General features: G+C 45.0%; 1 protein-coding gene across 8 annotated transcripts in view; it reads right to left on the minus strand.

Annotated features, from left to right (window-relative positions):
• The window catches only part of CMKLR2 (chemerin chemokine-like receptor 2), a 59,044-nt gene that overhangs the window by 24,469 nt on the left and 7,543 nt on the right, over window positions 1-27,032 (minus strand). For 4 of the 8 annotated variants that reach the window (XM_045032076.1, XR_006582580.1, XR_006582579.1 and 1 more), the window contains exons 2-3: window positions 24,075-24,227; window positions 13,471-13,609 (exon numbers count right to left, since the gene is read on the minus strand). The gene's annotated coding sequence lies outside the window, so the exon portion shown is untranslated. Of the gene's footprint in view, window positions 1-3,683; window positions 3,749-13,470; window positions 13,610-21,240; window positions 21,672-24,074; window positions 24,228-27,032 lie in introns of those variants that run through there. The other 4 variants (XM_045032077.1, XM_045032078.1, XM_045032080.1 and 1 more) reach the window with 3 other exon arrangements.

The following is a 27,032-nucleotide window of genomic DNA, read 5'->3' on the forward strand; positions in this document are numbered from 1 at the left end:
AATCTGATCTCCTGTGTAGCACAGGCCATAGAACTCCCCCAAAACATTAAAGTGTATCTTTTAGAAAAACATCCAATCTTGATTTTAAAATTGTCAGTGATAGAGAATGCACCATGACCCTTGGTAAATTGCTCCAGTGGTTAATCACTCTCCTTCAAAATTTCCAGTCTGAATTTGTCTAGCTTGAACTTCCAGCCATTGGATTACGTTATACTATTCTCTGCTAGACAGAAGATCTCATTAAAAATGTATTTACAGTCTATAAGTGCCTACATGGTGATCAAGTCACCCCTTAACCTTCTCTTTGTTAAACTAAATAGACTATAAGGCAGGTTTTCTCATCCTTTAATCATTCTCATGGCTCTTCTCTGAACCCTCTCCAATTTATCCACATCCATCTTGAACTGTTGATATCAGAACTGGACACAGTATTCCAGCAGCAGTCATACCAGTGCCAAATACAGAGGTAAAATAACCTCTCTACTCCTATTCAAAAGTCCTCTGTTTATCCATCCCAGGATCACATTAGCCCTTTTGGCCACAGCATCACACTGAGAGCTCGTGTTCAGCTGATTATCAACCAGGTCCTCTTTTGTTTTTATTTAAAAGTTTTCCTCTGTCACATGAAATATGGGTTTTGTAGTTATAAAATGGGACCTGGAATCTGGCCCTGTGGGTTCTATTCCTGGCTATACCACAGATTTCCTGTTGGATCTGCGGGAGTTGCTTGACCTCTCTGTGTCTCAGTGTTGAAATCAGACTCAGGTTTTCAGTCTGAAATAGCAGATGATAAACAGACAGTCACAATTTCAGTTCATTTTGTACTGTGTGAAGTCTTCTTAAAGGATCAAAGTTCTCCTAAGACCAACAACGTTTGGGCCCTAGTGAATTATCCAGGTATCTTATTCTAGGAATTTGGGCTGCAACCATCTCCAAGATTTGGCTCTCATCACTTAAAATCAATAGATGTGGTCAAGTGAAGGTGTGTTTGCAGTCTGTGTTGCTTAAAAATGAACATGACTATATGGGTGGCAAGTCCATTTATTCAGTTTTGTAAATCAAGGTGACTGCATTTGCTTAGGGAAGATTTAGCCAGTAAAGTTATTGTAGAGGTCACAATGGTAGATCCTGTCACAAGAAAGTTGAAACTAGCAGAGCTGGTTGTCTCTTTGCTGTTAATTTTGTGACAAGAATTGTATTACAGAGACCATCTTCTAAATACTCATGAAAGGTCCTGGACAGGGCTTAAATTCTCACAGAGTATTTCCTGGAGCCCTGGGGCTCGGGACTTCAGCCCCATGGGAGGCAAGCCAGGGCTCGGGGCTTCAGCCCTGAGGGTCTGAAAATATTTACCAGAGCTCCACTCCAGACAGCTCCACCTGAATTTAAGCGGTGGTCCTGGACATTTCAAATTCCACATGTGTGATCGGTGGTTAGAGGAGAATTTGCAGAAGTTCTTGGACTTGGGAGCCCTCGGCTACAGAGGTGAATCAGATCTTCAAAGCAACTAAAATTTTCAAAAGATTGTCTGATGCTTGTTGGCTATGACAGGTCTCAGACAGATTTTGGCCTAGAAATCTGTTTCACTCAAGAGATGTCAATGCAAACTATTTCAGACTCTCTGAGAATTTGAAGTGCTTATTTAGGGAGTAATTCTCTTCCTCAAAAAAAAAAGGGAACATACCAAGTCCCCCACAAAGTTCTCCAAAGAGCAGATGGGCTGTGTACAGTTTATCAGAGATATTTAGCTCCCCCAGGCTACTTAAAGGTAGAGGAACTTTGACAAAGGTTCACAAAGGCACCTGTGGAGATTGTAAACCCCACCAGGATTACTGCTGAGATTACAAACCCCAACGCGTGGACAGCTGTGCATGTTATCCATAAACAAGAGCAAAACAAACATTTTGCATTTGGTTTCAGGTACTTAACTAAGAAAAAAATATTTCTTAGAAGGGGCGTCCCTGGGTTTTAAATAGCTGGGTTGGGACAGTGATTCAGCTTCCTTGGTTTCTGCATCGTGAGCCAGGTCATCACTGCAGACACTATAAATAGCTAGAAATCTCAGTTTGGCAAAAATGTTGCCATACATACAGAGAGGTACATAGAGCATCTCAGAGTCAAAAGAAGATATGAGAGATGGAGCAGACTCAGAGTTACTTGATAAAGCTATTTGGAATTTGCATTTTTATCTAGTGATGTGGGGCCTCATTCTGATTTCACTTGCTCCAGTGTAAAGCAAGAATAATGACAGGTGTAACACAGGTATGTGCAGAACAGAATCAGGCCCACTACATTTGTCATGTGAATAGTAATCAAGATTACTTTTCTAGCCTATGCTAAATGACTGGCAATGATGTGATTGCATAGCCTGTAGTTGGACAACAAGAATGGGCTATGGGCTAAATAGAGTCTGTTACAGACATGGGTAAGTTGCAATCAATCATTCAGGCAAGCACAGGTGTGAATGCCCATAGCAGTCTCTTCATTACATCTTTCTGAGCGAAGGAGCATTCCACACTCATGTGCAGCATGTTATTTCCACATGTCCTAAATGCTGTTATGTCAAAAGTAGCTTTCTTTGAACAAGGCCAGGCATGCACTGTTACCTACATATCTGCCCTATTCAAAATACAAACCTGTTTTGCCAGGCATCAAAAGTCAGGTCTAAGCTTTAAGAAGTTTGCCAGTATAGTTATACCAGTGTAGCTAAACTGACAATCCTCCCAGCGTAGACACAACTTATTGGCAAAGTTTTACTGATTTAGCTTATACTAGTTCAGCAAGCAAAATACATATCACAAATATTCCCCCTCTCCCCACCAAAAAAACCTGGCATTGCTATACCAGCAAAAGCTTCTAGTGCAGACCTAACCTGAATACAAGAAATCATCTGACCATTTGTCACAGGGGAACAATGTATCTTTCCCATACTCAGGGAACTCAGAAATGACCACAGCCGTAATTCTGACACTATCAGAAGTGATTTATCTTTACACAGGCTCCAAGCACTGAGACTTCCAGAAAATATAATAAAGCAGGAATTCTCCAAATCCATGGAATGATTGATGGTGGTTTGTGGAAGCTGGTTGGGTCTATGGTGTTGGCTCCTTCTTGCTTCCACATGTTAAAAAAATATACAAACACCTTCCTACTTTTGTATGGATGGAATTGCTGTAGTTGCTACAGATATGTTATGGGATCAAGAATAATAGAAGTGGTCGGCATGATTATGAACCAGAAGGGAGATGGCCATGAGACAATCTCCATTAAAATGTAGCCTAATTGAGAATCTTTACAACAGTATTTAAAAATAAAAGTTTAGGGGGAAAGGGTCATTGCAATTTGAAATATAGCATTGTGCTTACAGTACATGCCCTATCTATAGGAGTTGAGCACGTCACAAGGGAAGTACATTATCCCCAAGGGAACTGAGGTACAGAGAGATTTCAGTGACTAGGTCACACAAGAAGCCCTATGGTAGAACCAGGAATTAAACCCAGAATGCCAGTCCAGTGCCCAAACCATAAGACCCTCCTCTGTTTTATAAACATAAACACTAACCTCTCATTTGCAATGGAAGGAGAGAATCATGACCTCTCCTACCCTGAGAGGAGGTTATACTATATTGTAGCAAGCCCTGCCCTTCCCACTCTTACTGTCCTTTATGGGGAAACTGGACCCACCTGGAAAGCAGCTGCAGTTTCTGGATGGTTTGCCAACTCAGAGCCAGTAAGCGTATGATAGATACACACAGCATGTGAATTCATATCCATATCATCTCAACAATAAATCCCACGCTCCAGGTGCAGGGTGTGCCACAGATCCAGGGTGTGCCACAGATTCAACTAATCCACTCACCATCTGACAAAGCCCAGCTGTGGAGTGCTAATGAACCTACTTAGATTACTGCACAGTGGCATGCACATGAATGATTTTTTCAGACAGGTTGAGCATGCCTTCCATTCATCCTAGAGCCCCAGCAATCCCTTCCTTGGATCACAGCCACAATACCTACACTCCCTCCTGATGGAGCTACCTGCTGTTTAATTTTTTAGCACCTGAGCTACAAAATCAGCTAACTGCTGTGATGTCAATATTCTGATCAAGCGTGATGGACAGTGCAGGAAATGTTTTCCCATGACTCTCTAAGTGATGGGTGGGAGGCATATAGTCCTCTTGCTTTACAATTGGTTGGTGTCCAGCCATGAAATAGGATTTTGTTTAGTACTTATATAAGCATTACATTGCTTTGAGCAAAGTGTCTTTTCTCATGATTATACTTGTTCAAAGAACAGGTGCTTTCACGTTATATAGATCCTTTTGTTATGGTGGGGAGCAGAAGGGGCTCATATCTCAGGTCCATGTATTGTACAAGGCCCCCAGGACATCCATCAAGAACAGAGGTTTATTTCATACTTTCTTTATCAATCTTCATGTTCCAGGAGGGCTAGACATTTACTCAGCCCCCCAGACTAGCATAGCACTGGCAGCTTTCCCAGCCACTGAAGAGAAAAAATGGACTTGTGGTTAAAGCAGAGAACTAGGCACCAGAAAATCTAGGCCCTGTTCCTGGTTCTGCCACAGGCTTCCTTGGGTATTTCACTTTCCTTCTCACTTAGGGCTCAGCTCTGCAGGGTACTGAACAATTCTAAAAATGGGAGTTCAGGGTGCTGGGCACCCTGCGGGCTAATAATTCTTCACCATCTCCCAGAGATTGTAGGAGCCTGAGTTCATTCACCTGGGATCCTTAGAAGGAAGGAGAGACAGGTGGCTAAAGTATTACATTGCAAACAGCTGCATTTGCTTGCTGTTCACTAATCATCACTGCTCCCCCTGCTTTTTCATCTGGCAGACTTCAGATGGCGTACAGTGCCATGATCACAATTGTTTTAGGAGATTAACATTTATAGAAGAGTACATAGAGGCACCAGCTGAGATCGGGGCTTCATTGTGCAAGGTTCTGTACATACACACAGTGAGAAACAGTTCTTGCCCTGCTTATAGCCTAAAGAGACCAGACTGATGAAGGACGGCAGTGGAGACAGAAGTGATGCCCAAGGTCACACAGCAGGTCAGTGGCAGAGATGCAGATAGAATCTGTGCCCCCTGAATGCCAGTCTAGCGCCTACTAGACTACACTGGTTGAACTCAGGGTGAAACGGCTTAAGTATATTCAAGAAGTAGGGGCAACTTTTTTCTGAAGAATTCTGGGGGAGGCAAATCTGTGTCAGCATATAAAATATTCTGTGATTATATTGTATCTTGCAAAAGTTGGGGGAGGAAGGTGGAGCACAAAGACCTATGAAAAGTCTGGGGGAGGGGCAAACCAAGGCCGGGGGGGCAACTGCCCCCCCTTGTCCCATAGCAAATGACACCTCTGTTAAGAAGGCTGGTGGCCCTCAGTACTGGTGACTATTTAATATCTAGTACAGGGGAGAGGAACAGGAGCGGGGGTTGGGAGGATGGTGAGGAAAGAACATTTTGAAGGAAGGAAAGGAAAAGACAAGAGAGAAGTGAGGAGATAGTGAAGAGGGACAGGGCAAAATGTCAAAGGAGGTCTCCAACTATCTACTTCCCCTGTGTCCCCCTTAATCGTCCTGTGATCCTAGTAGCAGGCCACAGATCATGTAAATTAAACAGTGAAAGCTCTTTTCCTCTCATCATAAAGTGCATACACATGAATGAGTGAAGTAACTGAGAAGTGGGCAATAACCCAGTGCTCCAACTCACACACCACTACCCCCCCTCTCCCTGCGTGTGCTGTCCAGGAGTGTTTTTCAGATGCCTTGAACTTCACTTGCCAGAGTTAACCTGCCCAAGGGAGCAGAATAGGAGTCCAAGCAAATAACTAACTAAATAAATAAGGGGAACAACTACGATAGTCTCTGGGAAAACCCACCCACTCCATCCTTATGCAGGCAAAACCTCACTACTGTCAGGGAGAGTTTATACATAAAACCTGAGCAAGGACCTCAATATTAAAGGGCCTGCAATAATGAATCCATGAACATTCTGCCTGCTACTACAGCAGCACTCAATGGCTTCAGTCAGGCAAAAATATAAGAATTAATGATGTTATCCTTCTGTTCTATTGAAAGGCAAAATGCTCTTCTGGCCAAGGAACCACGAGCAGATGAGTAGGAGCCAAGGTAGAAAAAGAGATGCAGAATATTTTGTGTGCTTCTCTTTCACCTCTGCAGAAGCTTGTGGGTGAAGCCTGAGAATCTTGCACCTGAAGGGCAAGTATCTAGCCACATCTACCAGTGCAGGAGGAACAGCCAGAGACACTAAAAATTGGTGGTTGGGAATAATGTGTTTGGCAGGAGCTGACTGGGTTGGCAGATGAGTGCTGCAGAAGAGAGGAAGCAGGAAGCAGGTTCAGAGAGAAGCCAAAGGCAGACAAAGAAGGAAAGATGGTGACTCTGTGGGGAATGAGCTACGAGGGAGTTGCAATCCTTTTGGACCCATTGCTGCTGACGGGGATGGCAGAGGGCTACAATGCCTGACCTCTCTGGATTTACCTGCAGCTGAGTCAACTTTGCAAGCCTAAGCTGCAACAACTGGTGTCATCGGTATCCTTTTGAGCCCCATCGCTGGAGAAAAGTTACATCTGAGTTAGAGCTGGTCATTTTGTTTGAAGGATCTTACTGCGGTAAAGTAAAGCCTCCATATGCCAGTCTGGTGGCGGTAAGGGGCTGTATTGGAGCTGTAACTAGACAGGGGAGAATTCTCCCAGTTACAGAGCATCCTAGGGCTGATGTGGGATCTTATGCTTCCTGCCACCCTGCACGTGCCCCAGCAAAGGGGGCATGCTGGGGTCGGGGCTGAGGGTCTATAGTTATAGGAATGAAGTAATAGTTCTTTAAAGTAGCTTGGGCCCTCAAGTGACCCTCGCTGTCTTCTGTTGCAGAAGCCACCAAAGCTGTGTCAGAGCATAAGGTTGTCAGCTGTCCAGGTTTTCCAACAACTGCCCCTTTTTATGAGGTAGCTGTCCTGGAATATCTGCAAGGATGTTACAGTTCAATATGCACTGCCAGCTGTCCAGTTTTATGGATTCAGAATCATCCCGCATGTCCTGGTTTTTGTACCTCACATGTGGCAACCGTAGCAATAGTGTATATATGGAGTTAGGCCTGTTATGTAGTCAGTAAACACTGCGCCAGTGTGGTTCTTTCATATTGCATTTGCTGTGTTGCAGGGTGCCGGAGGAGAAGGCCTTGCCTTCCACCCTCTTTTCCCTTTAGTACAGAGCACAGGGGCAGCCATAATGTAGCCCTGCACTCTTGTGAATTTGTTAGCTTCTGAGTGACTGGATTTAAAACAAAATACTCTTGGAGCCAGTGAGTGAAAGTCAGCCAGGTATCTGTTCATTAGAACGAGAAACACACAGCTAAGCTGTTGGCACAGATTCCGTATTGTGTAATGAATAAATAGGCCTCTGCCAAGAGCAGTACACAGAATACGTTAGCATTGTCTGGAGGTATAGAACAGCCCCATTTTTAGGTGAAAACAAGAGTAATAATAGATCTAGAAATCCAGGTGGAAAATTTGTTGGCATAGTCAGAAGGGAATGCATAAAGACACAAGATTTTATTATTAGCAAGGACAATTATAACTTCACCTCTTTGAGTCAAGCTAGCTAGCTGAAATATGAGCTTCCTAAAATAGTAGTTAATAGCATCCCAGAAATTATTCATTAGCTTGTCAGATCAGAAGCAACAGTGCAGAGTAAAAAGGAGAATCTATACTAGTCAGCATCTTAGTCACAAAGATTATCATTAGTTCTAGAATTGGGAGGAAATATATGGCAAGAACCTGACTAACCTCAGTAGCCCACCTATATGCATCCAGTTACAGAATTCAGCCTCTCAGGACCAAATTCTCTCTGCTGCTGTGCCAAGCTTGAAGAGGAGGAAGGAAGGAATCCTATCCTCTCTCTCAGGCCAAAGAGTGACACTAGAGCCCACTCCATGCTGGTTATAGAAGCCTCAAAGCTACAGTAACCGGTGCTTAAAGTGGTCTGAAAAAGGTGTGTGTGGGGTGACAGACAGGGACTCTCTCAACCTCAGAGCAGCAGCTTTAGTAAGACAATGCTTAAAGTACACCCCTCAGCAGGGTCTTTGACCCATTGCAAGCACTTCCCTTCCCCCACTTTAAGCACTGTGTAATAGTGTGGCCACCACCAGAGCATCCCCATGAGGCCAGGGTGCCTCTGCAGTGCCCTGCACCTGATTCTTCAGGGCTCCTGAGACTATGTGGGGTTTGTTTTTCTCCTTCAATCACAGCCCTTTTGGGGTCTGGTTTTCTTTATTTACAAAGCTCAAAAAAATGCAAACAAAAAAGGCATTTCTCTAATCACTCCCAGAGTCCCCAGGAATCTGCAGTCCCCCTCCCACCCCAACTGCTTCAGTTCTTGTAAGGAACCAGCTGCCTGAGGGTCCTTTGCTGTACCACGTGTCTCTGGTTTATCAAGCCTGCTCTAGTTCTTCAAGTCAGGCAGGCTCCCTCACTCCCTATGCTCTCACATACTCCTCACCACTCTGAGTGGCCTGACAGAGCACTCACTGCATGGCTCGCCATCTTTGTCTGTCCTGGACAGAAGGTCTGCAGTCTGGTGGTTCTTGTCAGGACAATGCTGTCCAGGAAAACAAAAGGGCAGGGTACCAATGGGTAACCAGGCATATGAATCTCTCGTCATCTGGAGCCATCAGAGCACCGCTTGGTCAGTGACAAGGGAAAAGGGAGTCCATTGCAGATAGTAGTGCCGGGCTTCACTGCCCAGCATTCCTTCTGGATGACCAATACCACTTTTTGCCATCCAGGAGTTTCCTACTCCTCCAGGATAGGATGTTCCTGATTGTGGAACTTCTAGGACAATACTGCGCCCAGGGCCCAGTGTGATTCTATCTGGATGGGGACCAGGAAGGGTCTTATGGCATCCCTCGCTGGCAGGTTTGAGATCTTACTCTACCTGCCAAAGTGACACCCTAGATAGTCACACTCCATCATGGGACACCCTCACTACCTATGTCCCAGCTGCCTAAAGCAATAACATATTTTCGGCCCCTCTTGAATAGTCAACAAAGGCCTGCTTGGATCCTGGGGTCTCAAAGCGCCTCTGACTGGAGATCTCCAGGAAGGTAGAGGCTCTCTTACTTGAGGGGGACCAATATCAAGGGCATCTTCTCATTCCTGGGGTGCCGAAACCTGGAGCAGTGCCAACAACTCTTGAGTTACTGTGGGCCGGGGGGAGGGTTAGGAGGAATTATCCTAATGCCTGAAGCTTCCGCCTCTAGAAACCTCTCTGTTGTTTCTACTGCCTCTGGGATGGTTAGTGGGCAGAACTGACAAACCTAGGCTTGTACTGCTATGGGGAGAATTTTTAAATGTTGTTCCAAAACAATGCTATCCATCAGGTCACCCATGGTCTTGTTTTCAGGGGTTGTTTTCGACCGGAACACCTGGTCGAAAAGGGACACTAGCGACTCCTGTCAGCACCGCCGACTGGGCAATTAAAAGTCCGGTCAGCGGTGCTTCAGAGCTAAGGCAGGCTAGTCCCTACCTGTCTTGGCTCTGCGCTGCACCCCAGAAGCGGCCAGCAGGTCTTGCTCCTAGGCGGGAATGGGGGAGGCTATGGGACTCCGCACGCTGCCCCCACCCTGAGCACTGGTTCTGCCCCCACCCTGAGCACTGGTTGGCCAGGAACCGCAGCCAATAAGAGCTGCGGGAGCGGTGCCTGAGGGCGAGAGCAGCATGCAGAGCCGGCTGCCATGCCTCTGCCTAGGAGCTGGATCTCCTGGCTGCTTCCAGGATGCAGCATGGAGTCAGGACAGGCAGGAAGCCTCCCTTAGCCCCCCAGCTGCACTGCTGACCGGGAGCCACCAGAGGCAGCGCTGTCCCTTGGGTACAGTGAATTGGGGCAACTGCCCTGGGCCCTGCGCTTTGGGGAGGGAACGGGGAGGTGAGGCAGGTGGGCGAGTGGGTTGAGGAGGTGAATGGGGAGGCGAGTGGCAGGCAGGTGGGGTGAGGAGAAGTTCCCCCCAGCAGAACCTCCCCTTCCCCCCAGCACCTCCTACCCGCCGGCAGGCCCCGCCGATCAGCACCTTCTGTTCCCTCTCAGCGCCAATCCCGGATCAGATGTTTTGCAATGTCAGGAGGTACTGGGGGAGAGGGCAGAGGAGTGAGGGTGCAGTGTGCTCAGGGGAGGGTGCAGAACTGGGTGGGGAAGGGATGGGAAGAGGCAGGTTGGGAGTAGGAAGAAGCATGGTGGGGTGGAGCCTTGGGGGAAGGGGTGGAGTGGGGGTGGGGCCTGGGTAGGGCCAGAGGGGGAGCACCCCCCTGGCAGATTAGAAACTTGGCCCCTATGTCCTGGGCCCAGCACCCCCCTAAGGACAGTCCTGGCCGTAGGTAAGCCCGTGCCCCAACCACCAGCTTGGAGCCCGCTCCTGCACCCCAAGCTCCTCATCCCTGGCTCCACCCAAGAGCCCACACCCCCAGACAGAGCCCTCACCCCCCCCCTCTACCCCAACCCCCTGCCTCAACACGCAGCCTTCTCCCACACCCTGAATCCTTCATTTCTGGCTCCACCCTAGAGCCCTTACCCCCTCCTGCACCTCAACCCCCTTCCCCACCCCAGTGAAAGTGAGTGAGGGTGGGGGAGAGCATCAAGCGAGCCACTGAGGGAGGGAAAATGTAGTGAGAGGGGGCAGGATCGGCGGGGAGGGGCTAGGGGGTTCGGTTTTGTGCAATTAGAAAGTTGGCAACTCTAGCCTCCCCATGTAGCTAAAGAGTGAGTGGGGAAGGGGGACTCCTCTCCCAGCCAGTGGTGGCTGTCACCCGCTCAACTGTCAGGAAAGCTGCCGAGTCAGTAGAGTTAGCTTGGTTAGGGTGGGTCCTGGGAGAGCTTCAACAGGGAACACCCTTGTAGGAGCACCCAGCAAACCTAGCACAAGCAGCCTGGCCACCTTGGCCTGGAACTGCCAGTTCTGTTCCTGTTCAGCCAGTTAGGCCTCCTGCGTGTGCTGCTGGGTGACTAGTAAGGCTTCCTGGAGCAGATGATTTTGCTCCTTCTCTGCCTGTTGCTGCTGTATCATTAATCACAAGACTTCCTCCAGGGCCCCTCTTGGAGAAGGGGACGCTAAGAGTCCCTGCTCAGGTGCCAGCTGTATTGGGGTGGCCACAACCTGAGTGCCCCTTTATGTCCAGGGGAGCCTCTGCAGTGCCCCACCTCTGTGTTCTTCTTCTTCAGGGCTCCTTAAGCAAACCCCACACAGTCTTTCTCCTTTCAATCACAGGCCTTCTTGGGTGTTTGGTTTTCTTTATTCACAAAGCTCCAAAAAAATCAACCCAACAAAAAAAGCATTTCTCCAATCACTCACAGAATTCCCAGAAATCTGTCCCAGTCTGTATCCGGCACCAGCTGCCCTGCTCAAGCTGACTCCCTTGTACCGTCTCCCAGTCAGTCCCTTTCCCTGCAGAATTCCTTCAACTCTTTTGTAACGAATGAGCTCCTAGAGAAGTGGTCTCCAAACTTTGAGGGTTGCGCCCCCCTTGCCCCATCCAGTGCCCCATCCTGGAGCTGGGATGGATGGGGTAAGGGTCCCAAGGTTGGGGCTGGGGCTGGACCGGGAATGGGCCCAGGAGCGGAGCCCTGGGTGGGGGCCGAGGCTGGGGGTGGGACTGGAAGAAGAACCATGGCTGGGCTGTGGTGGGGGCTAGCAGCCAGGGTAGTGCCTGGGTGCAGAGCTGGGGGTGGGACTGGAGCAGAGATGGGGGCAGAGTGGGGCTGGCCTGGGCACTGCTGCTTCCCTCCAAAATGTTTCTCAGCACCTGTAGGGGGGCTTGCCCCACAGTTTGGGGACCACAGTCCTAGAGGTTTCTTCCCTGCATCAGGTGTCTCCAGTTGGCTCATTTAGTAAGCCTGCTCCGGGCTTCAAATCTCCTGCAGGCAGCTCCCTCACTCCCTGTTCTCTCTCACATGCTGACAGTAACTTTGATAGAAGCTGTGCCCTGTCTGCCCTTCCCTGGCTTACGGTGAGGAGGGGGAATTATAGAGTTTTACAGTTGTGTAGATAGATTTAGAGCCAGTTATGAGAAGCTTGCACTTCCTATTCCAAGGCAGGTGAAACAATAATGAAGTTTGCTAATCAAAGTAGTTTAAATCCTGAGCAAATGATTAAATATTTACAATGGTCCAGGTATACTTAATCCTACCTCAGTGCAGGGGAGATGGACTAGATGACCTCTCAAGGTGCATTCTATTCCTACATTTCTTTGAATTCTCAAGCCTTGATTTAGCAAGGTATGTAAGCATGTGCATAAATTAAAGCATGAGCAACCTCATTGAACCTAAGGGCTGAGTCCAGCTTTCAGGATTTGACCTATGGAGTTTAGATAATGTTCTACAGTTTTCCAAATTTGGTGTGTCCATTTTCTTCCTTTAGCCTGATGATCTCTCTCTCTCCTCCCCTAAAAGATGTAAACTATCGTAATAATTAAAAAAAATATTCAACAATATAACTTCTTTTTATTTAAAAAATAAATTCTTCTGTACAGAGTTTATAAAACTTACTGTTTCCTTTGTTTACATGGTTAGTTCAGAGATTCAGTTAATAGGATTCTGGAAGGAGTTTAATATAATTGATTTTGTGATTTTGTGAAATTTTTGTTTTTATTAGATTTCATTTAGAAAAGCTACACCTGACAATTCTGTGGTTATTGCAAATATAGAACTGAATCCTATCCTGTACTACTGTATAATGACACTAATAGGCACAAGTCTACTTTGTCCTCCAGTGTCTGCTGCCCCGATACACGCACTTTCTTGGTCACTTCACCAGAGCAGGACAAGACTTTGCTCATTACGAATTACTTCTCAATTCTGATTTATGGAATGATCGTATTAATCGATTATCTGAGCTCATGAGGATTCTTGATTTCTTTTCTAGAATTACCTCTTCAATAAGGCTTTGGATCAGGCTCATACTGTCAGTGAAAAGATTCTGTTCACTTCAGGGAGCTTTGGGTCAGACCCCATATGCTTATTTCCAGTGAGACTGGAATTGATTTAGAGATATAGTAAATTTGTGCAATCCCTAAACAATTCTAACTCATTAAAGTCAAAACACAAAGCACCCAGAGACAGAGAGACAGAGAGACTGATCCTGATTCTTTACATTAAGGTTACATTGCACCACTCTGGGACTGTAAATGGGACTTAAAGTGGGTGTAAATGCACTTTAGTGGAAAGCTATTAAAAATGTAACTCATTCCCACTTTCAGATTCCTTGATGCTGCCAGAGTAGTGCAAAGCTAACCTTAGTGTAAGTGAGAATCAAGCCCTTTTTTCAGAGAAACCCTTTTAGTCAGCAGGTGTTATCTCATATTGCTTGTTTATCTTCAGGAATTATATTGCTGGAAAACTCATTAGCTCAAGACAATTAAAATAAACAAACAGAAAAATCCACATACCAATTTGCTTCTGTTGGAAGAAAATAGCTCTGTAGTGGATGTAACCTCCACAGCTGAAGGAAGACTGAAGTGTAGCGTTCAGAGTGACTTCCTTATGTTTCCAGCTGCTTCCCTTAGCTATCACGTCCTTCTAACGACACTGTAGAATGGAATAACAGTGTTTAGCAAAAACAAAAACAACGAGGAGTACTAGTGGAACCTTAGGGACTAACAAATTAATTTGGGCATAAGCTTTCGTGAGCCAAGCTTTCGTGTTCAGCAAGAAGAAATTGGAAAACATTTCCAGATTTCTGGACTTGTTTAGAAACATTGGCTGTCTTTATAAACCCAGCATCCCACCAAAAATAAATTCTAGCCATATGAATGAATCACTTTAGGTCACTGTCTGCAGGGAAGCAGAGGGAGTTGCTGTTGAATGGAAATAGTTGCATGTGTAGCATTCATAAGGGAATAAGTAACACATGCTGCTTTCTGATATGCAATGGACGGATTGCACAGTATGTCTTTGGCGTGCATTTTGGTTCATAGAAAGTAATATTAAATGAGCAGAAAAGCATTTAAGAACTCAAAGGAAATGTTTTCCAGCACTACAGTGAGGTTAAATCATAGATTCTAGTTATTTACTGAAAATAGATTTTTTTCCCTTGTGTCTGAGATGCATGAAGCCAACAGATACCATGGGTCAAATCCTCAACTGGTAGACAGCATGTTCTAGTGGATAGACCACCAGGAAGGGACTCGAGTGAGCTAGGTTCTTTTCCTGGCTCTGTCACTGGCCTGCTGGGAGGCTTTGGGTAAATCACTTCACCTCTCTGTGCCTTAGTTTCCCCATCAGTAAAACAGGCAAAATTATACTGAGCTTCTTTGTAAAGCACTTTAAGATCTACTGATGAAAAGTGCTGGATTTTATAAGAGCGAGGTGGCATTATTAAAAGTCAGTGTGCAATCCCAATTGACATCAGCTGAGGACCAGGCCCCCTACTGTTACACAAAAACACCCAAACACAACTCACCCCCAGACGCTTCCTGTTAATATTAGAATTAATACTGGGACACATCTTGAAACCCGTATTTATTTCTTAATCACTCTTTACTCAGGCAAAACTCCCATGGGGTCATGGGAATTCTACTTGAGAATTAATGAATAAGAAATAAGGACTTCAGGATTTGGCTCCGTTAGCTGCACCCTCTGTGTCATTGAACACATTGTCAACGATAGATGTACCTTGTAGATGTGCCTCCTTTAATAGGCGTTCTTTTATTCTGGAAGTGTTTGAATGGGAAAATATAGGTCTAGTTGGGTAGCAGATCTCTTCAGTATTCTGCTTGGAGTGCCACGTAGCATGTCTGCAGGGTACAATGGCAGATTTGGGTATTGTAAGGCAGATAGTTCAAGGCCCAGATTCTTGGTCCTGCTCCAATTCCCTCTGTGCTGCTTCAGCAGTGCAAATGGGGACTTAAAGTTGCCTTAATGAGACAACTGAAGAGTCTCCCGCTATAAGGGAAACCTTGGTTGGTGCAAAGCCAGTGTTGTCAGTGTGGGACGCATTCTGGGGTATGTCAGAGTGCAATACTGTTTCAGTCAGCATAAATCAGAGCAGCCCTGTGACTGCTCTAGTCAAGGTGGATAAAAACTGATTTAAAAAAAATATATAATTGGAGTTTTAAAAAAATAAATCTATTTAAAATTAATTTTGGAATAGATAACCTATACTAAGGCCTAAATTAATAATCTATTAACATAATTTAAACTAAAATTTAAAAATATTAAATGGTACTTGTTTTCAGCCTTCTATAACTTCCATTGACTTCAGCTGAAATCTCAAGAGCCCAGTGAATATAGGACTGGGCCCCAAGGTTTTACTTGTGTTTTATTTCCTTTCTGTGCCCAGACCTAGCGAGAAAGGCATGGTGAATCTGTACTATTTGGGCCTTTCATTATGGTTTCATGCAATTCATTAACTGCTCCTAGCATTTTTACTGTGTGACTATTGGATACTGTTATAACAGTTTAAAACAAAGTTAATGAAAAGCCCCATTCTTCATTTGCTTTCTTGTCCTCTTCTGTTATTGCTGGGAAATTCTTTTACTTTGCCATGTCATTTGTGTTTCTTTGGTGAAGCAGGGTCAGTGAGGCTTTGGGGCTTTTATTATACATAATAGTAAGGGTGGCATTATGCCAGGGCTATTTTGATCAGCTAAATGCATTCACGAGCAACACAACTCATGGAAATTTTTTGGAAGGGAGAGAAATACTTTGGGTTGTATGTGATGAGGAAAAGACAAAGGGGATAATTTTCATGCAAATTACAGATCTTGGGCTGTTCCATAGTGAATAAGATGGTTATATTGAAAGGCAAATGAGTTATAATGGCACCATCAATGCTTTGGTTTAAAAAAAAATCATTTTATTTATTACACATTTCAAAATAAAATGCAAAACAGAAGGCATATGGGAGCTAAGATGCATGGAGAAACGACCCTTCTGAAGGAGATACTTAATGAGTGTTAGCCAAAGTACAGATTATAGTTGAGAAGTCGGGTAAAATGGTTCCTCATCAGGATTACTAACTATTCTCAGATAGTCCTAACAATTTTTTCCCATTGCGAGGGTTACTGATTTTAGGGAAATGTTTATTCTTATTTGCAAAAACTCAGATAATATTTTCTAAATTAAAGCATACCAACTGCCAAATTCGATGGAGATTAATTCAATTCAGTTGTACCAGGAATGGATTTGGTCCAATTAATTTAAATCTAAACTCGTATCTTTATGAACCGAACCTTTTAAAAAAGATTCTTCATTTCTGCAGGGCTTATTTTAGCCATGCAAGACAATAGAACAATTTTTAAAATCTCTATATTGCTTTATGACTCCTGCAATGTCTGTTCTGCTGTCCTAAGAATTTGGATGCTGGTTCATTGACTAATATCCACCCTGGAAAGGTAGACTTTAACTATCTGATAACCTGGAAAAGGATAATATCCTCTTTCTGAGAAATGAAGCAAATTACTACTTCAGGTCAGCTCTCTGAATAAAGCAGTCAGATTTAATAGTGCCTAATTCAGACGTGGGCAAACTATGGCCCGTGGGCCACATCCAGCATGTGGGACTGTCCTGCCCGGCCCCTGAGCTCCCGGCCGAGGAGCCTAGTCCCGGGCCCCTCCCCCGCTATCCCCCTTCCCCGCAGCCCGCCACTCCCACTGCGCAGAGTGGGGAGCACAGCTGGCTCTGGCCGGGTGTCGTGGCTATGAGCGCCTGTTGCTGGTAGGGGGGTGGGGAGTGGGGGAGGGTTGTGTAAGGGAGCAGGAGATCCTGGGGGGCAGTCAGGGAGGAGGGGACTGTTGGATGGGGCAGAGGTTCTGGCGGGGAGGTCAGGGGATGGGGAACAGGGAGGGTTGGGAGTGGGAGTTCCAGGGGGCCTGTCAGAGGGCAGGGATGTGGGTCGGGAGGGCAGTCAGGGGACAGGGAGCAGGGGGGGTTGGGTAAGGGGGTGGGATTCCGGGGGGCATTTGGGGTGGGGGGTCCTGGGAGGAGGTGGTCATGGGATGAGGAGCAGAGAGCAGTTGGATAGGGGGTGGGAGTCCCAGGGAGGCTGTCTGGGGGCAGGGGTGTGGATAGGGGGTAGGGGTCCTGGGAGGGGGTAGTCAGGGGACAAGGAGCTGGGGGGTGGGGGTTGGATGGGTTGCGGGTTCTGAGGAGGGCAGTCAGGAGGTGGGAAGTGGGAGGGGGTGAATAGGGGGTGGGGGCCAGGCTGTTTGAGGAGGCACAGCCTTCCCTACCCGGCCCGCCATACAGTTGCGCAACCCTGATGTGGCCCTCGGGCCAAAAGTTTGCCCATCCCTGGCTTAACTGTCCTTTATGTCCTAGTCAACAACTGTCTGAGTGACACCACCTTTGGCATGGTCCAATGACGCATTTAATCTAAAACATCTGCTTAATGGAATGTTAAGGGTCATTTAGGCAGGTCCACTCCCTTCCACCCACTTCAGTATTAGAATTATGGGTATTTTTAAATCTAATACATTGGAGAAGCTACAATTAACTCTGTAGATGATAAAAGTTGACGTTTCAGATCAAACACACACACTTACAAATAAAGTACTATCTATACACAAGCCCTCTGATAGTTTGGTGGGATTTTTCAAACAGTCTAGGAATTTAGCCTCATGTTTGTACAGTACCTAACATAATGGAATCCATGATTAGCGCTTTGTTGTAATAATGGGGGTCTAACAGGCCTACCCCAACTGTAAGCTCAACAGTGGGAAAGTTGATAAAAGTTTATAAAATTTTCCAGTCAGCTATAACAATAAATGCTGATGGAGGAAAAGTACAAAAGGGAGACAAACAGACTGAATTAGTCCAACACAGTCCTTGAGTTATAGTAGTAGGCCTTCTTGTTTGAAATTATGCCTGTAAACAAGAGAAGAGTGAGACCAGAAATCAATTGATCAAAATTGGTGTGTCAGAAATTAGGCCTAATTGGTGAACACAGTAATGAAAGGATGGACTATTCCACCCATCACTCCCTTTTGGGTTCCTTAAAAAAAAAGGCTTTGGGGGCACAGAGCTGGAGCACCCATGGAGAAAAATTAATGGGTGCTTAGCACCCACCGGCAGCCAAGCTCCTCCATCTCTCTCCGCCCCCCAGCACCTCTCCCCCACCAGGGCCCCAGTGATCACTCCTCCCCCTCCCTCCCAGAACCTCCCACCTGCCGCGAACAGCTGTTTTGCGGTGTGCAGGTCAGCTCCTGGAGGGAGGGGGAAGAGTGGGGATGGGGCACACTCAAGGGATGGGGCGGAAAGAGGTGGGGAAAGGCAGGGTGGGGGTAGAGCAGGGGCGGGACGAGGTGGGGCAGAGGTGAGATCTTGGAGGAAGGGTTGGAGTGGGGGCAAGGTTGGGAAGAGGCGGGGCAGGGGCGGGGAGTTGGGTGGAGTGGGAGTGGTGGTGGGACCTGGGGTGGAGGTGCGGGGGGGTCGGGCACTCCCCGCGTAGAGGGAAAGTTGGCACCTATGTTCAGGGGAAGATCAAATGCTGGCTGGCTGGAAGACAGGTGGACTAAGAAGGAGCAAGCTTCACCATCACAGCTGCCAGCCCCACCAACTCCTGGGACCCCAGGATCAACTGTGACACCATTGGACCTTTATTGTTCTGATCCTGAGACATATCCTGACCAGACCAGGCCAGAAGGAGGAACCCAGATGACATCACCACCTCCACTAGATCCAGCTAATTCCCAAACACCGCCTAGGATATGAGACCTTGTCACACACACCCTTCCCAGGTGTGTCCTTTTCCTTCCACACATTATTCTTACTCTTTACTTTTGCCTTCTGTCTAAAAAGCACCTGGCTCAGCCAGCCATGACTATATATTTTGCAATACTATTGTAGTCCTGTGCCCACAAAAGCCAATTAAAGCAATGCCCTAAACAGCCCCCTGCTGGTGCGAGTTTGCCAGGTCTCTCTGAGTGCCTGATCAGAGTGTGAGCTGGGCCTGTGTTTCTCCCGAAGTGGGGTTGCAAGTAAGAGACAGAGACAGAATCTGTGTTTTCAATCTTTGCTCTTCTTTTCTCTCTCCCTGTGTGCATGCTTCTTTAGTTCTGTTTTCAAGGGAATGGGATAGAACTTTAACAACAGCTTCACCCACTTCACCTAACTTCTTTCCCCCCAAAAAGAAGAGTTATTACCATCTCGGAGGCTGTTAGACAGCAAAAGGAAATAAAGGATATTGTTAAAATGAAAGCCTTAATACTTTTCATTTCAAGTGCTTTAATTGTTCTGCCCCTTTTCTGTATCTTTAAAAAGCCTTTTAATCTTTTTATTAATGGTATGTTTGCCAAGGAACTAAATAAGTAGAGGTCTCAGTACTCAAAACCATATTTAACTGTTTAGTGTTGTATAGGGACGGGGTCACATTAACACCTTTGACTCTCTGCGGCTATTTATTCCCTTGAAGTTAGCACAACAGCTCCTAGGCACTACAGTAACAGACAAAAATATTTTTTAATTAAAATGAATGGAAGATTATGTGGCTAAATCCCTCAGATGGTTTTAATAAATATTAAGATTTTTCAGAGACATTACTATAAAAGAACTACCGTAATCTAAAATATAATAGGTGGCATAGTTCATGACTGGCTCTGCTCTCAGTTAAATTTCTGCCACCTCAGGGAATGAATTTATAGCTTGCTCAATTCAGTTAAATCATCAATTTTAGCACGCAACTTAGATGAGAGGAAAAGGAAAGGGTGCGTCAGGCAATGACAGATATTACATGGAAAAGTTACTTGTGAGAAATGTCCAATTTCCCATGAATTTTTCATTGATGTTTATGATTTTTTTCAGTGTTCACAAATAATTGGAAATAGTTTTGATACAGCCCTTTCAGATCACATTCTTTAGTACTATAATAGCAAAATAGGAATGAGATGCCAGAGTCACTCTGTGACTGGCAATCCAATCTCTGTTCAGCCCAAGATTCTTGAACTTATGCATGTAATAAACCACTTCTCTGGTATTTTGTTAAATATCAGAGACTAACTATTGTTATCTAATGAATACAAATAACCAAGCTGACAAGACCGTGGTCTAGTAAGAATGCTTTTCACACAATGGGGGTTCTACCTCCACCCATGCAGTGGGATACTGGTGTACAGAAAAGTAGTTTCAGAAAGAACCGTGGAGATCTCAAGAATTGCAAATGGGCATGCCAACTTCAATTGTTTCACCAAGTATTCCACCAATCTGCACTCCCCCTACATGGACGCCTCAATATGTGTTAGTACTCTCTTTCAGCTGGTGTAAAGATCCACTAAAGTCACTGAAGCTATGCCAGTATATACCAGCAGAGAATCTAGCCCACCATGGACCTCAGCAGGCACATAGATGAGAGGGGTCTAAGTAAATTAGGATTCTGTTCCTCAGCTATGCTGCTGTGAATCAGGAGTAAATGCGCTGACTTCTATGGACAAGTATTAGATTTAGAATGACTAGACTGAGAGTAGAATTGCAGTCCATGCTTCTTATCAAGAGATCATGGTAAATGAAGGCTGAAGTTCTTTCTTAAATTTTATTCAGTTCTTACTTCTTTCCATTGAGTCTGAAAAGTTGTGTGAATAAGGACTCCAGGATTTGGCCCCCTTTGTATGCCAAGAAATCTTTGGGGAAGTTTTTATCTTTCATACCAAACAGCTAAATGGGGAAGCATATGTAATGCACTAAGGATGGAAGAAATCAATACGATTTGTTGTTGTTCAGCTTAATGTCATGCAGGAAGTAAGGTGCATCCTGATAGACATTCCTCCAATTCAGGGAAAATCCTTGAAATTCTCTGTCCAATACAGGTCACTCCAGCACTTTGTCAACTCTAGTTCCACTCAAGACATATCAAAAGGAACAAAGGTTTCAATCAACCCCATACTATTTTTAAGCACATATCAATAAACTGACTACATGCCTTACAGTCAGCTCCCAGTAGAGACAATTCATATGGATAAAGAGACCAGGATGCAAACATTTCCTGTATACACTATTTAATTATCTATTCATCTCTAAACTCATCAACTTCAGATGTAGGCTGGGAGTATACTACCAGTCTCCTTGTTATGCTTATAAGAAGCACACGGAATCTTTTAAGGGGGATAAGTCAACACGCCCCATTTATTGAGAGTACAGTTTTTAGCATTAAAAATCAGCATATGTTTCCATTCACGCACACACATACACACACCCCAAAAGGTTCTGCAGCTGGATCTTATAGTTACCAGTCTTTAGTGTTGCTTGGTCAGTTCCAGTGGCCAGATGAAACTTCACACGAGGGAGGGGGAGCTAGGCTCTGTCAAACGTGTTTGAAGCTCCAATGTTGATGCAGAAAAAACCCAAAGTTCCATGGCAATACACCCTTCTTTTATAGTAATAAGTTCCCATACAAGCCTCTGGAACTCGCTGTGTTACATCGGAGCGTTCAAGGTTGCTCCAATCAGCATTATTTGGGTTGTTACTGGGAGTTATCCGCAGTTGTTCCTTATCTTGTCCCTCTGGCTTCACTCTTTATCTTGTCCTTGAGGTATATGCCTTTGCTTTAGGGTCATCAATCTGCCATCCAGGGAAAAGTTGGCGCCTCTTGACTCCTCCACTTCCTTCTTGACCATCTGGCCTAGCTGTCCTTTCTCCGTTAATTACCAGCCATTCAAAGCTAGCAAAATGGAGTATAAAGCAAAAATGGAGTAAAATTTTACTTGAGACAATTTCTTCCCATTAGGCTTTTGCTTACATTCTACAACAAGAAATTTACTCCCATCTTTTTAAAGATGATATTGCTGAAATGATTTGAGTAGAAAATGACAAAGGATGGAGTGCTACGAAGGTTTTTGAGGGTTTGGACATCTGTCCTCTACATGCAAAGGAGCTTAATATTGAGTTGTCATGAGACTCCACTCTGAACTCCACTTTTGCTGGATGAAGAGATTCCCATGCTGTGTTCCACTCCTTCTCTCTCTCATGTTCCCAGTACAAAGCCTAAATAGAGGCTAAAGCTTTTGAATGTTGACTATCCATTCATGTGATTTGACTGTCCAATAACATGGATGACGACATCACAGTAGTAAGTAGCCAATAGCCATATTATGTGAGTGTTATATGAAAGATTTTGAATACCTTCCGTCTTGGGGCAGCTGTGTACAAATTGCATACTATCGAGAAAGTGGACTGAGACTGCCAATACATTTCACTCAGGCCGCTGGACAGCCATCAGAAATTAAGCTCAGCTCTCTATTGACACAGTCCTGATTTAAAACAGGGATCTACTGGAGGAAGACCTCATGTTCCAGAATTAGTCACATGAGACGACCAATGGATTCAATGAATTCAATAAATATATTTAAAATCTTTGCTTAAGAGTTATCGGTACAGGGTAGAAAATGTTTGATCCTGAAGTACCAGGATGGTTAATCTTGAAAAATTTTATTCAACATTTGTCTATCTCAATTTTTTAATAGAATTCCACTCTCCCTCCAAATCATCCCCATGGCAAAATACAGATGAATAGATCTTGAGTTTAACCTGGTGAACTTTCATGACATTTGCCAGGCTGCAAAGAGGACTGAAGAAAACTTAAGTCTGAAAAATAATGTGGACTGGCCTGAAATTGGATGAGGGTGAGGAATATATCAATTTAAAAAAAACTTCTTAGTCAGTCTTCTATATCTGTATTTTATTCTGCAGGGAATTTATAATGCTGATTTTGGGCCCAATTGTGAAGTAAATGAGAATTCTGCACACAGGATTGGATCATTTTGACATCTCAAATGTTCCCAAGACAATTGACTGTTACATGACTAAGTTATTGGATACTTCTCTCTACTTACATGGCCCCCACTACTGTAGTACTTCACTCAATACACCCTTGTGAGGTAAGAAAGTGCAATTATCACCCTTTTACAGAGGAGGGGAAACTAACGCACAGATTAAGTGAACTTGACCAAAGTCACACAGCCTGTGTCGGAGCCAGAAAATGAACCCAGATCTTCTGAGTCCCAGTCCAGGATCCTAAATACAATACCAACCTATGACAGAGGTTTATGACTGTATTGCAGAATCAAAAATGAAGAGGTCAAGTTCATACAGTAGTTTCTTTGAACAGCAAGGGGAATGCTGAAAACTACCAGTCAAATAAATAGATTTTTGTTCAAAAGTTCTTTTCACCACCTTCTGGTTTGCCCAGGTGCAAAAGTCCCTACATTTTCTAAATAAAAGAAATGTCTTTTCTCTTACAAAGGCTGGTAGTTTGGCTTATCAGCAATTTTATCCTGTAATTAAGTTTTGTTGTTGGAGAAAAAACAGAACTTCTCTATTCCTGCTTTTTTCTTGAGGGGGAAATTTTGTTTTTTGCTTCAGAATTACTCACAAGATAACAGAGAGTAAAAGAGCTGGATTGGCTTCAGATGTGAGGAAATATTTCATGACATTTACTGTAGAAACAATATGAAACATAATACAGTAAAAGCTTTGTTATTCAGCATGTTGGGGGGATGGGGAGCGCCGGTAAGTCAAAAATTCCAGTTAATCAAGACTTATACTTAACAATGGAGGGAGTTTGGGTGTAGGAGGGGGCTCAGGACTGGGGGTTGGGGTGCAGGAGGAGGTGCAGGGCACATGGTCTGGGAGGGAGTTTGGATGTGGGAGGGTCTCAGGGCAGGGTGTTGGGGCAAGGGAGGGTTTCGGGGTGCCGGATCTGGGATGTACTCACCTTGGGCGACAATCTGGAAGAGGCGACATGTCCCTGATGCTCCTAGGTGGAGGCATGGCCAAGGGGCTCTGCACGCTGTCTCCGCCCACAGGTGCCACCCTTGCAATTCCCATTGGCTGCAGTTCCAGGCCAATAGGAGCTGCAGAGCGAGTGGGTGGAGCAGGGCAGTGCATGGAGCCCCCGTGGCCATTCCTCTGTCTAGGAGCAGCAGGGCCATGTTGCCACTTCTGGGGAGCCACACAGAGCCAGATAGGGAGCCTGCAGGACCCACACCAACTGGACACCAACACAACTTTTACTGGATGATTTAGAACAACCAACATGGATGTGAGAGAAGGGAGGGATGCTTACCTCTCTTGGGGCCCAGTTCCAGTTCCCCCTTAAATCAACTGCAAAATTTGTATTGACCCCACATAATTACATTTTTGGAGTTCTGTGAAGGGGTTCATTCACCAAAGGAGATTCAAAGTTAAGGCTGGCTCTCCAGCTGATGCTGTAGTGTGACTGAAAAAAATAAAATAAAAACATAACACAATTATAATTGTGTCTGTGATCATAGGTTTGGGCTAGATAAGCTTTGCTTTAAAAAGCTCTGTGTTGTGGCAGTATATGAGACAATTTGAACAAATTTAGTAGCAATTTCAAATTAAGAATACATGTAATAATTAACTCTTTCTTTTGACTTGGGCCAAGATTAACAATATTCTACCTATGAAAACAAAGAAAGAAATTGCCCCACCTCTTACAGGGTACTAACATTGTACGTTAGAATACAGGTGATCAGATAGCCCTCTAGTGGACTATAGTATAACACAGCTGAGTGAAAACTAAAATGGAAACAAGGTTGTATCAGGTTTGTATCTCTTTTCTTTCTTTTTTGAATCCTGCTGAGTTCTTAGACTCAATAGTATCTTGTAGCAGTAAGCTCCATAGGTTAACTATATGTGGTATATAAAATAGATTTAAATTTGTTGCTTTAATGCTTTTCAATATTTCATTGAATGTTCCCTTATTCTCATATTGTAAGTAAGGCCATATACCAGGGGTTAACAACATTTCAGAAGTGGTGTGCCGAGTCTTCATTTAGTCACTCTAATTTAAGGTTTCACGTGCCGGTAATACATTTTAACATTTTTAGAAGGTCTCTTTCTATAAGCCTATAATATATAACTAAACTATTGTTGTATGTAAAGTAAATAAGGTTTTTAAAATGTTTAAGAAGCTTCATTTAAACAAATTAAAATGCAGAACCCCCCGGACCGGTGGCCAGGACCCGGGCAGTGTGAGTGCCTGTAAACGGGTCGACTCACCCCTGCGGCGCCTCCTACTGGTTGCTCTCCGAAGTTAGGCCAGTCCAGCCCTGGAGCACCCTCTGCAGGCTGGTGATCCACCTGTTCGTAGGCCCCCATGTCCCTCCCTGGACCCGGTGCCCTTCTACATGGGGTGCTGCCCCTTAGCAGTAACCCCTTTCTCTCTGGGTCTCCCTTTCTCTCTCAGGGAACCCCCACCTTCTATCCCTACCTTGCCTCAGTTTTTGGCTACTGCCAGTCATTGTCTAGCCCCACACTCTGGGGCAGACTGCAGTCTCAGCCAACTCATCCCTGGCAAGGAGGGTTTGGACCTGCTGCTTTGTCCTACCCCTGGGCCGCCCTCTGCAACCCACAGTACCTATTGGCCCACTTCTAGGCCACAGCCTGGGGCTTTCCAGGCCAGAGCTCCCCAGCTCCTTAGCCTGTCCCCAGCCCTGCTTCACTCAGATACCTGGTCTCTATTTCCCAGCAGCTAGGCCCCTCTCTCTCTATAGCCAGAGAGAGACTGTCTGGCTCCTGGCTTCCCTGGCCTTTTATAAGGCCTGTGGCTCCGTTTGGGGCGTGGCCTCCAGATGCAGCCACTTCCCCAATCAGCCTAGCCTGAAGGCTGTCTTCTCAAGCCCTGCCAGGCCACTTTTTAAACCCCTTCGGGCAGGAGCAGGGTCCACCCTGCTACAGTGCCACTGAAAATCAGCTTGCATGCCACCTTCGGCACGCGTGCCATAGGTTGCCTACCCCTGGTATATAGGAATGCCTGCTTTACCTTCTCTTTACCATTCATTATTTTATATTTCTCTATCATATTCCCTCTCCGACCAAACAGTTCTCATTATTTGAATCTTTTCCACACCTCCAATTTTCATCATCCTTCTTTCCACCCCTATTTCTGTTAAATATTTTTTTCAGATGGGGTGGACAGATCTGAACTCAGTACTCAAGGTGAGGATATACCAGTGATTTATATAATGGTGTTGCAATATTTTTCAGTATTATTTTCCATCCGAATCTTCTACATCCTAGCATTTTTTTCACTTTTGCTGTTCATATGTATACGTACCCATGCATGTGCATGTATATCAGTGGGTCTCAAACTTTTTGTACTGGTGACCCCTTTCACACAGCAAGCCTCTGAGTACGACCCCCCCTAATAAATTAAACACACTTTTTAATATATTTAACACCATTATAAATGCTGGAGGCAAAACGGGGTTTGAGGTGGAGGTTGACAGCTCGTGACCCCCCATGTAATAACCTCGTGACCCTGAGGGGTCCTGACCCCCAGTTTGAGAACCCCTATGTATATAATATGATTCTAGGATTGTCACTCTGAAACCTGAGAATATCTTTTGAGCCAGTATGAAGTGATGGGAACAACTACAAGCATGGTTGGGAGCTCTTTCTGTTTAGAATATCATCAGGTTCTGTCATCACTGGGACTCATGGTCTGTTACCATCCACTTTTTAAGTTCTTACCCATTTTTGACTTTTTTTACAGATGACTTTATGATAGCCTGGGCCTTCAGCTACTAGTGTAAAAGTAAAAACAATGAAGCAGCCCTCTCTTTTAAAAAAGTTCTACCCTATTTTTCTGTATAATTTTCTGTATTACTTCAATCCTGAGTGTACATTCTTATCTTAAATTTGCTCTGCAAGATTTCCCATAGTATGGCACTTTCAATATGGTTTCAAATGTGCACAAGGGTACAGTTAGATGGATCACACTGCAGAATCCAAACCTGTATTTACAGATGTTGTGATAAATGGAGGGGGGGGGGAGAGCTCCCTTTTATGGACACCCAACCAGCCAGTTAGCTATAAAATCCCTCTTAGTAGCTATTCTCTACTTGCTTTACCTGTAAAGGGTTAAAAAGTCCACAGGTAAAAGGATAGGAGTGGGCATCTGACCAAAAGTGCCAATGGGAAGGCTAGAACTTTTTAAAATTTGGAAAAACTTCCCTTTGTCTGTTCTGTTGTTGTTCTCCAGAGAGAGGGGACAGAG

This window comes from Mauremys mutica, chromosome 10 (genome assembly GCF_020497125.1).
Source record: "Mauremys mutica isolate MM-2020 ecotype Southern chromosome 10, ASM2049712v1, whole genome shotgun sequence".
NCBI classification, from domain to species: Eukaryota; Metazoa; Chordata; order Testudines; family Geoemydidae; genus Mauremys; species Mauremys mutica.